A 16,575-nucleotide genomic window follows, 5' to 3' on the forward strand; every position below is an offset into this window, starting at 1 on the left:
ATCAAAAAAACCCTAGTTTACTTGTGATTAACTGGTTTCCTTCAATATCTCATCTTTTAATAGAAACTCTAAATTCAATTTATGGAATTGGAAAATCCCTCATGTTATTTTAAAAATGTCCCTTTATTTGGAAATTATTATTTTTATTAAGGCTTGCTACCCCATTTATTCCACGATAAGTGTAAATAAACCTAGAAAGTAGGTTTTCACCTTTGGTTTTAAGATCGGAGTAAAATTAGGGTTTTCGCAATTTTTCACCGGATGAATTTTCGGTACAAAGTAAGGATTAAATTTGGAGATTAAAAGTGACTTTTAAGTGAGAAATAATATGTGAGTAGTAGCTTTAAAATTCCTCTAAGAACACCTGAATTGGATTTTTGTACACTGAGTTATGTTCATTACAGTGTTCTGCGTTTAAACAGCCGACGAATTAGTTTCTGGTTTAGTAATTCGAGAATTTGACCAAGTTACATTAGAAACTGGACTAAGTGACCTTCATGAATATTGTAGCTCTGTATCTTAGCTTCGAAACGGCATAGGTTTCATTTTAATCCGATAAGCGTAGCCTCGGATATGTTATTTCCGCATTTGTACGTCAAATCTGTTTTGAACTAAATTGAATTTCTGCACTTGTACTTAATACGATTCTTGTTATTATGATATTGTGAGCCTATGGAACGGCTCTTGACATGAATTGCTGATATGTATAATGTTGGGTTGTGTTTGAGAAAAACAATGAAGCCTAAAAGGCTGGAAAATTAGGTAAACACAAAGGGCATGCTGCCCGAATTTTTACTCGAGGACTAGAAAACTATATTAGCGACTTGAGTGAAGGTTAAGTATTTATCACTTGAACTAGTAAAGACCTTTGCTACTATGTTTCTTGAGTGTTATATGTTAAGACTTGGTCGAGCTCGTACCTTGAGGAAAAGACTTAATGGCCAATGTAAACTTGTATTTCCATGTACTTTCAACTCAAGTGTTATTTCCAAGTATTTATGCTACAAAACCTTATGATTTGAAAAGCGAGCAAGTGTTTCGCGAGTGTCTTTCAAATGAATTTCAATTGGTCGATTTTTAATGAATGGAATGTTAACGTTTCGAATTCGACTCGTGTTTCAAAGTTCTCAAACTGGAATTTTTATCGCAGATCTGGACTCCAAGCCTGGAGTGTAATTGAACGTGAATAATTGAAGCACTATATCTTTTGGTGAGTGCTTTCAAATACCGAATTGCACTAGATACTTGAACTTGATACGTGACCAATATGAGTACATGTTATATACGTGAATTGTTAGGGCAAGAGTGTACTTTATCGCACTTGCCCTTACGTGATATACTTGTTTATTGTTGCAATTGACTTGATATACTTGTTTATGGTGCGCGCACTTCCTGGAATTCCAGAAACCCTGCGGCAAGTTACTTGAGTCGAGCCGGCAAGGGCTTGGTCGATTGGGTAACGAACCCTGGGTCTCTTGTTTTGTCGAGTGGAGTGATATCTCCTCGGCTAAACGGTATACTCGAGTATTACCACACGTGTTTATTGAGGATTTTGGGCCCAGTAGGGGGTGAACGGTGGACGGAGAGTCGTGTAAGTGGTGTTCTACTGGATTGGTTACCTACTTAAAAGTTGACGGAGTGTCAACTGTTACTTGATCAAGCTCTGGAGATGCAATGGAAATTTGGCTCCTGAGAGCCTTCCGTATCCTTATACTTGAAAGTGATTATTGCTTATTGGATTGCTGTTCCTTTTGAAAATCGAAAAGCACTTTATACGTGCTCATTTGGAAATTTGCTACTTGAAATATTATTGTCCACTCTTATGAGTTTTGATGCCGTTAACTTGCTACATGGATATTCATACTTTTAAAATGGGCAATTTGTTATTTGAAACCTCACTGGGCTTTTAGCTCATTCCACGCTATTTGTTTTCCTTACAGGAATACGAGTGAGGCGTGAGTCGTGAACAGACTAGCGTAGTCTAGTTGCTCTTGAAATTGTTTTGACTTTTGACTTGTACTCGCGCTATTCCTCGAATGGAACATGTTGTACTTGGATTGTATACATTTTGAACTAGTTTGGTGTATTGAGGCTTTGTACCTCGATTTCTATCAATGTAAATTATAAGCTTGAATTGTGAATGTTATTTATGGTTCATGGATGTGTGTACATGACTCGATTGAGATAGTGAGTGAGTCCTGGCGAGAGCTGGGCAGGCGGTCCGCCGAACCCTTTGGTACGCCTTAGGTGGAGGTGGGGTCGTCACAATAGAAGTACTGGATCAACAGTTGTTCACTAATTTGATGCTGTGGGCATCTAGTGCACAACTTGTTGAACCTTTCCCAATAGTCGTACAAGGACTCCCCGGAGTACTGCTTGATGCTGCATATTTCCTTTCTCAAACTCGCAGCCCGGGATGCGGGGAAGAATTTTTCTAGGAATTTCTTTTTCAATTGTGCCCACGTGGTGATACTACCTGCAGGTAGGTAGTATAGCCAATCCTTCGCTGCATCCTTGAGAGAGAAGGGGAAAGTTCTAAGTCTTATTTGCTCCTCGGTAACCCCAGGAGGTTTCATGCTAGAGCAAACCACTTCGAACTCCTTGACGTGTTTGTGAGGTTCTTCACCAGAAAGACCATGGAACGAAGGTAGGAGCTGAATCAACCCCGATTTCAGCTCGAAGGAGGTATTCTCAGACAGAGTTGGGAAAGTGATGCACAAGGGCTGGTGAGTCAGCTCCGGGGTAGCCAACTCCCTTAATGTTTGGGTGTTGACTAAGAGAAACTCTAGCCAAGGGTACACTTCAGAAATGGTTCATGCACTGATCATCGAGTCACAGATAATTCCAACATTTATTAATAGATTGGTTATAGTTGTCTCGCACGCACTAAACAACCAACCTTTCCTTAATTTATTGATAGCTAAAGTACGACCGTTAGTTATTTCTCTAACGCAAAAACAACCCCAGGTACGACCGTAGGATTTAATTTCTAGCTTGCATTAATAATCAGAAAGGCCCAATCCTAACCAACAAACACGCTACGAGGGTTTGTTTAAGCTATAGATCGTATATTCCCCTGACATAAACCCAATTATACCAGTTGCTACTGGGATAGAGGTAACGAACAATTACGGATTCAATTACCTCTATTTAGCAAAATAGCCTATATGAATAATTAATTATTGCGCACTAACCAATCATACACAAGGCTATAGCGATTAAAAGCAAGGAACATGTAAATATCAATAAATGAAGAAAACAATTAGAAATGGTTTAGATCCACAGTATTAGTTGAACCAATTCATCAGTTGCTCCCTTTACTAGAAATAAGGATTTAGTTCCCCATAATTGCTGTACAGGCCATGCGGATAAAGTGGGAAAAAAACATCGATTCCTTAATCAAAGCGAACGGAAGAAATTTCCCCTTTTGCTGATTTCGGTCAACCGAGGAAAAGAAAGGAAACAATTGATTAGGGTGGTTTGCAATTGTTCTCCTAAGCCAACCGTACAGAGAGTACGCACTTTCAATTTCTTCGGTCAAGACCAGAGTGGAAAACAATGGCAAAAGTCCACAATTGCGGCTATTTAAAGCTTTCTCTCTTTTCTCTCACAAAGAACATACGAGAGATTGGATTGAATTGTTTGATTTCTCCCTTTTGTCAAGACTAATCAAAAGCTTATAAGTATCCTAAAGTCAACAAAAGTGGCTAATGTCTCCTGCTTCCCTCCGCAGAGCTGCGGCCCTCTAGTCTAATTTTTTAGAGTAAGGCCAAAAAACTCCCCTCAAACCTAAGCCGCATGAGAGATAAAGAAAAATCCTCGATAGCCGAGAATTGTTATGTGTCCCAGATTGCAACCAGACTCCCTCAAAATATAATAATATAAAATCTATTACAATTAGATTTCTTCAGCTTCTCAAGCGGGCCCCACATATGATGAATCTTCTAAAATTTGAATTTAAGCACTTTTCAGCATCCATTCCTGCAATTAGCACCAAAACAAAATATCAGTAGAATCCACCCAATTAATGAAAATATTTAGTCAATTCATTGTGCAACAATGCCCAAAATACCAACTAAAATGTACCCTATCATTAAGAGAGTCAAAAAGTCTTTCTTGAATTGACATAAAGCTTCATTCACAAACTTCTAAGGTTTCTTGAGTAGCTACAGCCGAAATTCTTTACTGGAAATGAGCTGAAGAAGCTATGGGAATGGAAAGCAAGTTGCTATGTAAATTGCACATGCGTTTAAAGAAAACGCATGCTTAACAGTGTGTATTACCTCCCTTGTATATATTTTTTTTGTCTTGTTCTGCTCTAACTTCATCAAGGAGATAAAAATAGAGATGCATGTGTACTGATGTTGCAGTTTAAGCCCAAAGAACTGCCTTTGTTGGTCTAGTCTTCTCCAAATCATTCTTGAATCACATCCAATGTAATTGCATGAATCCTTTTTGATCCGAAGTGGCCATTGCTTTTCAAATCCTACAAATGCAACCAAGTTTGCATATTAAACTACTCAAATGCCAATTTTGGTTATAAAATGAAACTTATAAAAATAGAAGTTGAAAGAGAAAGTTTCACGCTTAAAAAATCTAATTTACACCAAAAGTAATCAAATAAACACACTAAATACATGCAAAATAAAATCCTATCAAACTCCCCCACACTTAAATCATTGCTTGTCCTCAAGCAATAGGAAATACGATCCAATAATGATTTAAGAAGTAAAATAAATCATGTAAACCTGAAATTCAATTCCTCTTAACTTGAAACTTATCATTATGCAATCATTCAAATTGCCTAAAATACTCATACTATCATGCAAAAAAGGGATAATTATACCTAAATTTTAACCAATCAAACTTAATCTCTCAATGTCACCTAATTTCACAAGTAAATGAATCATATAGTCATATTGAGTCTTTTTCCTCCAAAACTAAGGTCCCATTTGGAACCTGAGTTTTTTGAAAGTTTGTTTAAAACTTTACTGTAGTGCACTGTAGAAGTTTTTGAAAAAAAATTTTAAGATGAAAATTTTTTTTTCCTTTTTTTTTTCTTTCTTTTTTTTTTCTTTCTTTCCTTATTCTTTTCTTTCCTCTCTTCTTCTTCTTTTTCTTCCTTCCACCTCCCCCTTCCCTTCCCCGTCACCTCTGCCTCCGACATTGAAGAACCAGCAGATGGTCCAAATTTTTTTTTCTTTCTTTTTCTTTTTCTTTTTCTTTTCTTTCCTCTCTTCTTCTTCTTCTTCTTCCATCCCCCTCCCCCCGCCACCTCTGCCTTCAGCGTTGACGAACCAACAGCCATGGTCCCAATTTTTTTTGCTTTTTCTCTTCCCCTCTTCTCCCTCTCTCTCCCCCCCTTTGCTCCCCTTCACCCTCCCCTTCTCCCTCCCGAAGCCAGAGAACCAGCTGCTTGCATTAATAGCTATGTAAACGACATCGTGTCAAATAGTCCCTCTCCCTCCATCGAAAATATCTCATAGGGTTCCTGCTTGGGGAATTGAGACCAGGCAGAAGTCGGAGAACTATTAGAGGCAACGACGGTGGAGGAGGTTTCCGAGGCAGATGGAAGGTGAACATTTCGAAGCAACCACTCCACCGTTTGGCCGTTTGTGCGGTGGCCGAGCTCGTGAGTGAGTTGGAAGATACGGGCGGCGCAGGGTGCTGGCAGCTGCTGTTGACCTTGGTTGATCAGTCCTTGGTTTTGATGATTAACAAACCAAAATGTAGATTTGGACTAATGTTTTTATGTGAGAAATTTGTTAGAAGAAGCAAAAACAGGACACTCGTGTCGGACGTCCGAAGGAATCTGTCGGACGTCCGAAAGGATGAAGAACATCAAGAAAGAAACTCTGTCGGACGCTCGTAAGGAAGCATCGGACGTCCTGAAGGATCGGACGCATGCTTCGGACGCACATCAATCTCATCGGACGTCCTAAAAATTCCACGAAGATTTGATAACTCTCTGGATGATGTTCGGACACAGAAGCTCGGACGATAAAATCCCATCGGACGTCCGAACGACAACTTGGCTGATTTTCGGACGATAGGATCGGACGGTGATTAATCTGTCGGACGTCCGACGTCCCCAACGGCTAGTTGACTGTTCAGCTACTTTCTATCCGTTGGATGCTTTAATGAGGCACTTTCATGGTCCTATATAAATAGTGGTTGGTCAGATACTTCAGAGGACTTTTGCCAACACAAAATACAAGCTTACAAGTGAGATTTTTGAGTAGAAAGATTCTTTGTTGGTTGTATAAGGGGTTGGGAAAGTTGGGTTGTGAGGTTGCTCAAGTGAAGGTTACTCTCTAGGAGGAGTAAAACCTTGGTGAAGGTGAACCTATCACTTGAAGTGGTAAAACCTTGGTGAAGGTTGCCTCATTTGTATAAAATAGTTCTAAATTGGGTGTGTGATCTTTCAAGTGTAAGTTGTTGAGGGTTAACTAGAATAGTTGTAAAACTCCTTGGCTCAACCAAAGTGTGTTTGGGGTGAGGAAGGAGTGAGCCTTCACATGTACATCTTGGTTAGCATCGCCATCTATTGAAGAGGCTATTGGATTGATATTTGGTTTGCATTTCTTATATTTTCTCTTTAATTAAGTTTTATTTATTGTGCTTAAATTTGATATATCTTTGTGCATCATTGTGAAATTGTTTGTACTCATTGGGTTGCACCCGGCCTTACAATTGGTATCAGAGTTTGGTCTCTTTTGATCAAGCTTAACCGCTTAGAGTAAAGATCATGGCAACCATAAACGTTTCTTTTTTAGAAGGGCAATCTATTGATAGACCACCTATGTTTAATGGTTCTCATTTTAGCATGTGGAAACAAAGAATGATGATTTTCTTACAATCCGTTTATATTGAATTATGGTATGTGGTAGAAGATGGTCCTTATGAAGTCAGAATAATTGACTCTACCACTAATTTGAGTAGATTAAAGACTAGACAAGAATTGAATGAAAAAGGCAAGAGATACCTTTCTTTGAATGCCAAGGCCATGTGTATATTGTACAATGCATTAGATGTAAATGAATCTAGTAGGATTAAAGGTTGTAAATCAGCTAAAGATATTTGGGATAAATTGTGTGTATTTCATGAAGGTAACCAAGATATTAAAGAACAAAAGAAATCTTTGCTTGTTTCTCAATATGAATTTTTCAAAATGCATCCTCTTGAAAATGTTGATAAGATGTGTAGTAGATTTTGTGACATTATTCAAGATCTTAAATTGCTTGGAAAAGAATATTCTTTGGGAGAGAAAAATAGAAAGATTTTGAATGCCTTGCCAAAAGAATGGGAAAACAAAATAAATGCTATAGAAGAGGCAAAAGGATTTAAATTCTATGTCCATTGAATCTCTTTTGAATTCCCTAACCTCTTATGAATTAAAGCTGAAATTCAAAGTGCAAGAGGAAGAAAATGCAAGAATGTATAAGAGAGGCATAGCTTTTAAAGCATCTCAAGTGGGGGATAACCCATCCTTCATGGGTAATGAAAATATGAAAGTGGACAATGATATAACTCCTCACATCAAAAGTTTCAAGAAGATCTTCAACAAGAGAAGTTCAAGAGGAGATTGCAAAATTACATGGGATGAATGCAATTCAAAAAGAGAAAAAGAAGAGTTGGCACAAATGGCACTAATGGCTTTTGGAGAAGATGATGTAAATTCTTATCACTCTTCTTGTGATGAAGATAATGAAGATGATGATGTGAAAATTCTTATGATTAAAATGCATAAAAGTTTGAGAAAATCTTATGCTAAAAATAAAGATTTGAAAACAAAAATAAATGATTTGTTGGAAGAAAACTCCAAACTTTTTCAGGAAAACAAATGTTTGAGAATGGAAAATGATGATTTAAAAAAACAAAAAGGTGTTTTTGATTGCAAAAATAATTTGAAAAGGAAGTTGGAAGAGAAAACAAAGTTTTATGAAAAAATGTTGGAGGAACAAAATTTGTTAAAGAAAAGAATTAATGACTTGAACGAGTTTCTCCAAAATGAAAAACAAAAGTTTTCTCAAACAAAAGAAAGCAAATCTTTTCAAGGCACAAATAAGTTTGCTATGATAAGAAGTAAGAAAATTAGTTGCATTAAATCCACTTATGTGCAAAATACTTCTATCATGTGTCACTTTTGTTGTCAATTTGGACATATGCAAAATGATTGCTATGTAAAGAAAAATATGAGAAAATGTATGAAATCCATGTGGATTGCTAGATCATGTTGTACTAACTCCCAAGAACCCGTCTTGATTTGAAAAATAAATGGGGAGTTTGCTTTTTGATTGATGTCAAAAGGGGGAGTAGGATTTATTGAAATTTCTTTGTATGTTGGCATTTTCTAAGGGGGAGTTTTATTTGAACTTATTTGATCAAAGAAATCTTCATTTTGTTTGTCATCATCAAAAAGGGGGAGATTGGTATACCATAGGATTTATTGAAATTTCTTTGTATGTTGGCATTTTCTAAGGGGGAGTTTTATTTGAACTTATTTGATCAAAGAAATCTTCATTTTGTTTGTCATCATCAAAAAGGGGGAGATTGTTGACCTTGGTTGATCAGTCCTTGGTTTTGATGATTAACAAACTAAAATGCAGATTTGGACTAATGTTTTTATGTGAGAAATTTGTTAGAAGAAACAAAAACAGGACACTCATGTCGGACGTCCGAAGGAATCTGTCGGACGTCCGAAAGGATGAAGAACATCAAGAAAGAAACTCTGTCGGACGCTCGTAAGGAAGCATCGGACGTCCTGAAGGATCGGACGCATGCTTCGGACGCACATCAATCTCATCGAACGTCCTAAAAATTCCACGAAGATTTGATAACTCTCTGGACGATGTTCGGACACAGAAGCTCGGACGATAAAATCCCATCGGACGTCCGAACGACAACTTGGCTGATTTTCGGACGATGGGATCGGACGGTGATTAATCTGTCGGACGTCCGACGTCCCCAACGGCTAGTTGACTGTTTAGCTACTTTCTATCCGTTGGATGCTTTAATGAGGCACTTTCATGGTCCTATATAAATAGTGGTTGGTCAGATACTTCAGAGGACTTTTGCCAACACAAAATACAAGCTTACAAGTGAGATTTTTGAGTAGAAAGATTCTTTGTTGGTTGCATAAGGGGTTGGGGAAGTTGGGTTGTGAGGTTGCTCAAGTGAAGGTTACTCTCTAGGAGGAGTAAAACCTTGGTGAAGGTGAACCTATCACTTGAAGTGGTAAAACCTTGGTGAAGGTTGCCTCATTTGTATAAAATAGTTCTAAATTGGGTGTGTGATCTTTCAAGTGTAGGTTGTTGAGGGTTAATTAGAATAGTTGTAAAACTCCTTGGCTCAACCAAAGTGTGTTTGGGGTGAGGAAGGAGTGAACCTTCACATGTACATCTTGGTTAGCATCGCCATCTATTGAAGAGGCTATTGGATTGATATTTGGTTTGCATTTCTTATCTTTTCTCTTTAATTAAGTTTTCTTTATTGTGCTTAAATTTGATATATCTTTGTGCATCATTGTGAAATTGTTTGTACTCATTGGGTTGCACCCGGCCTTACAGCTGCACACGGTGGGCACCTCTGTTGGCTTTCAGCTTGTTATTACTACGGCCATCGCCGTTTCCATGCTCGTTGTTGCTGTTAGTTCTTCTTCTCCTCTTCTGCTCGGAGGAACGGAATGGTGAGTTGGGGGCAAGTTGACTCGAGCGAGGTTTGGTGAGTTGGCCCTCCTAAGTCAAAAATGTGGGTGGGGTTGAAACACCATCATTGTTGGAAATGGTTGTGAAGTAGTGCTTAGTCGCCGTCGCTATCGTTGGAGGAAGAGAAGGAGGAGCGGGAGGAGTGGTAGTAAAAGGTGGGGCCATAGTTGTTGGTAAGGCTCTGGAGAAGACCACTTTGTTTGAAAAAAAAAAAAAGGGAAGGCCAGCGCCGGAAGCAGCGGCGAAGGTGGTGGCCGGCTATGAAGGTGTGGTGGATCGGGGTGGGGGAGAAAGAAGAAGAAAAGAGGAAGTTTTTTGTGTATTAGACATTTTGAAGTGTGTAGGTTAAAAATTTTGATAAGTTTTTTTGGATTCCTGTAGTTAAAGTTGTTAAAAAACTAACAGCTAAAAAACTTGGTAAAAAACTCGAGTTCCAAACAGACCCTAAATTTTCAAAATCACAAACTTTAAAGAGGGAATTATTCACTTTTTCTAACAATCCTTATCCCCAAATTGTGAAAGTGCCTTTTGAAACAAAGATTGATATTTTTAAATAAAAATCCCTGGTTATTCAATACTTCACTTAGTTGTGTTATTACATTTACTCTTAACAGAAGCACCTTTTTATGCAAAAGTTAACATTTGTGGATATTGACCCCCGATTACTCAGTACTTAAGCTATGGGAGTAGATTTTTTATTTGATTTTTTTTCGGAACAAGACAATATCCCTCAAAGAAGTCAGCATGTCCAAGAAAATTTTGGATCCCCTTGACATTGCTTGGGGGTGGCGTTCTCTCAATAACTTCAACGGAGTTTCCTAAGCATTTTGTTTGATATCCAAGGAGGAGAAAATGGGAGCCTATAAGACAAAAGGACTCAATAGGCCAGATAGTAATAGCGAGTCCAACAAAAAGAGAGCGATACTTCCTCAGATTGCTTCTCACATGTGTTAAATGTCCAACATCATTCGATAATATGAAAACAATAAATGGAACCTATATCCGTACTTTCTATGAAATAGCAATTCTCAGAGGCTACTTCGACTCAGATAGTTCACAAAAACAATGCCTTGAAGTGAGTTTGTATCACATGCCATATAGCTTAAGACGTTTGTTTGCGATTCTGCTTGTTCACTTTCCTCCTTTAGATACTAGGCATCTTGGGAAATTTTTGAAGAATCATTATCTGAGCATTTCAGTAGGATTCCAGAGTTATCACCTCATCAGGTACGATTCCAAGTATTACAACAAATAAATGATTTTCTACAATCAATGAGAAAAGACATTAATTTTATGTTTTGGTTCCAAATATCATGAATTTTGATCACTTGAACAAGAACACTCGTGACACAATAGTTGAAACAAGAATTTGTACACCAGAACTTGACCTCCTAGCAATTAATCAACTCAATGCTGATCGAAAAATGCTTTTGATATTATCATGAATACAGTTTTTTTCAAAAAAACATTCCTTTATCAAGCATTACTAGCAGAAGTGAGATCAAAAGTATAAGTATCCCTTGCTACAGCATCCTGTGAAGTTGCCGCTTCAATTTTTCCTGGTAGAAGAATAGCTCATTCAAGATCCAAGATACCAATTTATATAATAATAAGGAGTAAGCAATGCAGAGTTCAATCAGCAAACCTTCTCCAATTACCAAGTCTAATAATCTGGGATGAGATACCAATGGCACATAAAGTTTCGATTGAAGGTGTTGACAAGCTACTGAGGGATATAATGGACTCAAAGGATTTATTTGGGTCAAAGATTATCATTTTTTTAGGTGATTTTTGTCAAGTGCCACCAGAACAAAATCTAAATTTATTGAAGCAAGCATAGTCAAGTCATACATATGGCCATAGCTACATAATCTACACCTATTCCAGAATATGAGAGCAAGATGTGATCCTCATTTTACCGAATATTTACTTTACACTGGAAATGGAACAGAAGCTGTTATCCATATCAATTGCATCTAGATACCTTATGTAATTTTTAATAGATAAAGAGAAAAATAATCAATCTTTTTTTTTTGGCAAACTCCATACATGGGAGTAGGGATGCCAAACCTAAATTTTAATAATAATAATAATAATAATAATAAAGGAGGGGAACATAAATCTTACCTCTAGAAAATTACATGTAAACTTGAAATTTAGAAAATGGAACTATGAAAATGAAAATTGAAAATGTGACAATCAAGAAAACCGCAAAAAAAAGGAAGACCTATAATATCTACTCGAACCTCACTTCTAATATGCTACGAAAGATTATCCTGAGATTCATAAATCTTGCTAATTATTTCAACACATCAAACATTTTACAATATATCAACAGGTTTTTTCGCTTGTTGAAAGCAATGTGAAAGGAATGTTTAACATCCATAGAAGAAGATCCATGTGGTAAACACAATTTGATCCCAAATGCAAGTGCTTTAACTTCAACTTAAACATTGGACACCCGCCCAATATAACAAGAAAAGGCTAGTATAAATTGTCCATTATTATCCCAGAGAATTCCAGACCCCACGATGAATACTCGGATTTTCCTTTGAATACCCGTCTATATTTTGTTTAGAGGTGTCAAAATAGGTGACTTGGGTGAGTTTGGGTTGGGTAAAATGGGTAATGGGTATAAGTGAGTCAACTCATTTATACCCATTTAATTAGATGGGTATAAATGGGTAAGTCAAAAAATGAATTGGGTAACCCAATTACCCATTTATAACCGATTTATTTTAACTTTTTGTAAACTCATTTAAATTCATTTTTGCAAACTAAGTTATCAATTTATACCACTCTTTGTACCCATCATTAGTTTTAAATATTTACTTATAATGTTCAATAAACTTAATTACCATTTTTTTTCATTTATACTCTATGTCACAAAATTACCTATTATTTAATAATTGAATAATAAGAATATAAAAATTTGAACTAAGTACTATAAAAATTAATATAAAAACTTAATCCAAAAATTTTGAACCCCTAACATTTTTTCATATATAAATTTAAAATTTCATTTTATAAAGATAAGAAAATAGGCTAAAATTTATCATAAATTGGTAATGCTAAAAAATGAGCAAGTTAACAAACTAAGAGAAAATAAAATAATAAGATAAAACCAACAAATAATAATAATAATAATGAAACAAAAGTAGTTAACATCATGAAAAAATGAAAAATTTGAAAAAAAAAAGGTGGGGGAAAAGAAGAGACTTGGGGGAAGAGAATTTTAAATGGATTAATTGGGTTTGATAGGTTACCCAATAATACCCTTTTAATACCCATATAAAAAAATTTAAGATACCCATACTCATCTATTCATGGGCAGGTATGAGTAAATTTAGTTAAGTGGGTTGATTTGCCACCTCTAATTTTGTTTAACCACCCCAAGAATAGACTTCTCTTAACAGAGCAGAAGACGTCATTTATACATGTGAAGTTTTGAAATCGTCCAAAAGAATTGAGACCAAGAACAATCACCAATGCATCAAGGCTTTTACCCTTTAAGAAATTTGAACTTTGATTCACATTTGTTTTTCTAAAAGGTTGATTCACGGGTACATATTTTTGGATCACATAACAAATGTGAGATATTTATTGGTCGCTATTATATGGCAATGCGGTATACAAAATAGCCACGTTGGTTTAATAATATATGATGACGTAGGAAAAGTGATAATGGGTGATATATAATGAGGTAAGAAAGCTCATTTGTCTATTGCACATACCAAATGGTTTATAAATTGGTTCCTAGACCAAGCCTACAAAAATTTTACCAAGCCCATTACTCCTACAAAAAGAAAAGGAAAAAAAAAAAAGAAAAACCGAAATAGCAAAAAGCTTCTTATGCTCAAAACGAAATCAATAAAAATTAAAAGGGTAAATTACTAAAACCCCTCCCCCCCAAAAAAAAGCTAATAAAAATTAAAAGGGTTAAATACCCAAAACTCCACTGTGGTTTAGTGACTGTTTAACCTATTTCTTTATAGTTGTGAAACTTGGAATTTATCCTCTGATGGTTTTTTAATTCTTGAAAATTGTCCTATGGTTTAGCAAATGTTCAATTGATCCCTTATAGTTTTGCAACCTGCAACCTAGCCCCTTGTGGTTCATTAGTTTTGAGATTGGGATGCGGATAGCCAAAAAAAAAAAAACCAAATTTGCAAGAAACATGCATTTGGAGCTTTTTATTCTTTTGGATGTAAAAGTGCTTGTGACACAAAAAATGTGACTTAACTTGCCAACTATACCTTTTGATGCAGCATGAAATACCCAAATCATAGTCTACCATTGGTCCAAATGTTGAAGAAGAGAAAGCAGTAGACTTGAGGAAAAAATTAGGCTTATGATGTTACATAGCGGGTGTGATGGGATTTGAAAATAGATGTAAAAACTTAAAGGCTTAATTTTAAGTTGCACCCTGTAATATAAGTTGGGTAGCAAATATTGCCCCTGGTAATCAATTGGTCAAACATGTAGGTTAAATTTTATTATGTATGTGAGATGTGAAAGGATAGTCATGCCCCTCGTATACATAATGCTTTGATAATAGTGTCCTTAGAAGATTATATTATTATACTTTTCTATAAAAAATTTTGTAGTATCTAAGAAATAATGATACAATTATAGATATAAATAAGAAAACAAAGAAAAATAAAAGTGAATTACATCTCATGCCAATATGTAATTTTCATTTTTTGCGATTGGGAATTATTTTTGAAAATTATATATATATATATATATATATATATATATATATATATATATATGTGTGTGTGTGTGTGTGTGTAATGTTGGTGTTATTCAATGGCCCCATTTCAGACACTCAATTGGAAGTCTACCTCCCTCTCGTTAAAACTAAAATTGAAATTAAAATCACGAAAAGCTCAATAAATATCACAATGAATATTTATTTGTTTTTCTTTGTTTGTCATTCTTAATAATTCCTGTTAATGCTCAAATATCAATCAATATTTCTTTATGAAATATTTTTAACTAACACAAATTCTTATGAAAACTAAAACATTTATTTAATGAAAATAATTTATCTAATTTCAATTATTACAACTAAATTTATGTCATTATCTTTTACACACTACAATGCTCTTCAATAGAAACTTCAGAGCAACTTGTGAGTTAGAAACTTATTTCATCATGTAACCGAGGACATGAATGTCTTTTTAGACCTTTCATACGTATAAATCCCACCTCAAATGTTTGACCATTTTGTCAGGGGGTAATTTGTGAGTTTTCAAATTATAGAGATAATCTACTACTCACTCTGTATTACCGGGGCAACTTGTAATTAAGCCAAATACTGCTACTAAATGTTGTTAGAATGGCTGGCCATCAGAGCAATAATCTTCCGACCGGAGTAATTTTTATTCAAATACCAACATTACCCTTGACTAGTAAATCCCATATATTGTCATTGATTTTGTTGGACCCATTGTCCACTAATTACTCTTTTTGCTTCCCTCTCTAATTAATTGACTAGTTTGCCTTCTTATTCTTTCTCTTTAACTTATTTATTTATTATTTGGATTAATCTTCTATATATTGAGTGTATACACTGTCATGTTTGGATGAATGTTACATATGCTAAATTTGAATTTCAAATATGAATTTCACTTATGTGGCATTCATTTAATCATAATAGTGAATAAACTGTCAGTGTATATAAAATTTACTCTTATTATTTTTGCAAATCACTGATTTGGTTTTGAGTTTTTTTACCATAATGTTTTCTTATAGTGTAATTCTTTTGTTTTAGAATGCCCTTATTTTTTATTTTCAAAGTTGTATTTAAAAGTTATTTTTTGTGAATACAATGTGGTTTAACTCAAACAACTAACAATCTAAATGAAAATAATCCAAAAAATGTAGACACACTGTTCCTTCAATATTATGGATGTAGAACATAATGCAATTTAAAATTAATTTAATCTAGTTATTGAAAAAATTATGGACACATGTTGAAGTCAAGATTGATATAATAATTGAACAACTCATGATTTACTCCTATGTAAGCAACAAGTCACAAGTCTAACTTATGATTTATGATTAAACCCAAATTCATGGTAAAACAAAACTTGAAAAAGACTTTATATAGAATCTATAATTTGATACTACTAGAATGAATTAACAAAAAATAAATAAATAGAACAAAATAAAAAATGTACAATATTGCTATAATTGCAACAAAAAATTACTCAAAAGATGAGAACTTTGAATCTCATTATAATTGCAACAAAATTCCATCCTAAATTTAATCAAAATTTATGATCGCTCCAAAAAAACTATAAGCAAAAATTATTTGATAGAAAACATAATGGAATAAAACCAAAAATGAAAAGAAAAAAGCAGGAAAAAAATTACTGATATTGATGGAGAAATAGCAAAAGCAATGTGGAGAAGAATATATGCAAGTCTTGAACTACATAGTACATACTGCTAAGGTCTCAAGAGACTGAAAAGAAATTGTAAAATAGGAAAGATGCAGAGAGAGATCGTAAGGTGGGAATAAGAGAGAAGAAAAACTGGTTGCTGCATTAATAAGAAAGGGGGAAAAAAGAGTAATGAGTGAACAATCAACCCCAACAAAATCAATGGGAATATATGAGGTTGACTAACTGAGGGTAATATTGGTATTTAAATAAAAATTGCTATGACAGTATCGCTAGCCAATTAGAATACCTATTTTGTAGTTGTACTAGGTGGTGAGACCCCGCGTTCGACGCGGGGTGCCCATATTTGGTGAATTGGCTGTTGCTTGTTGGGAAAATTTGCTGGGAGAGAGGAACGAGTAACGTGAGTAGTTTTAGCAGAAGTAATTTATATTTGTAGAGATATTATGGTAATT

Source organism: Coffea arabica, chromosome 7e (assembly GCF_036785885.1).
Source record: "Coffea arabica cultivar ET-39 chromosome 7e, Coffea Arabica ET-39 HiFi, whole genome shotgun sequence".
NCBI lineage: Eukaryota > Viridiplantae > Streptophyta > Magnoliopsida > Gentianales > Rubiaceae > Coffea > Coffea arabica.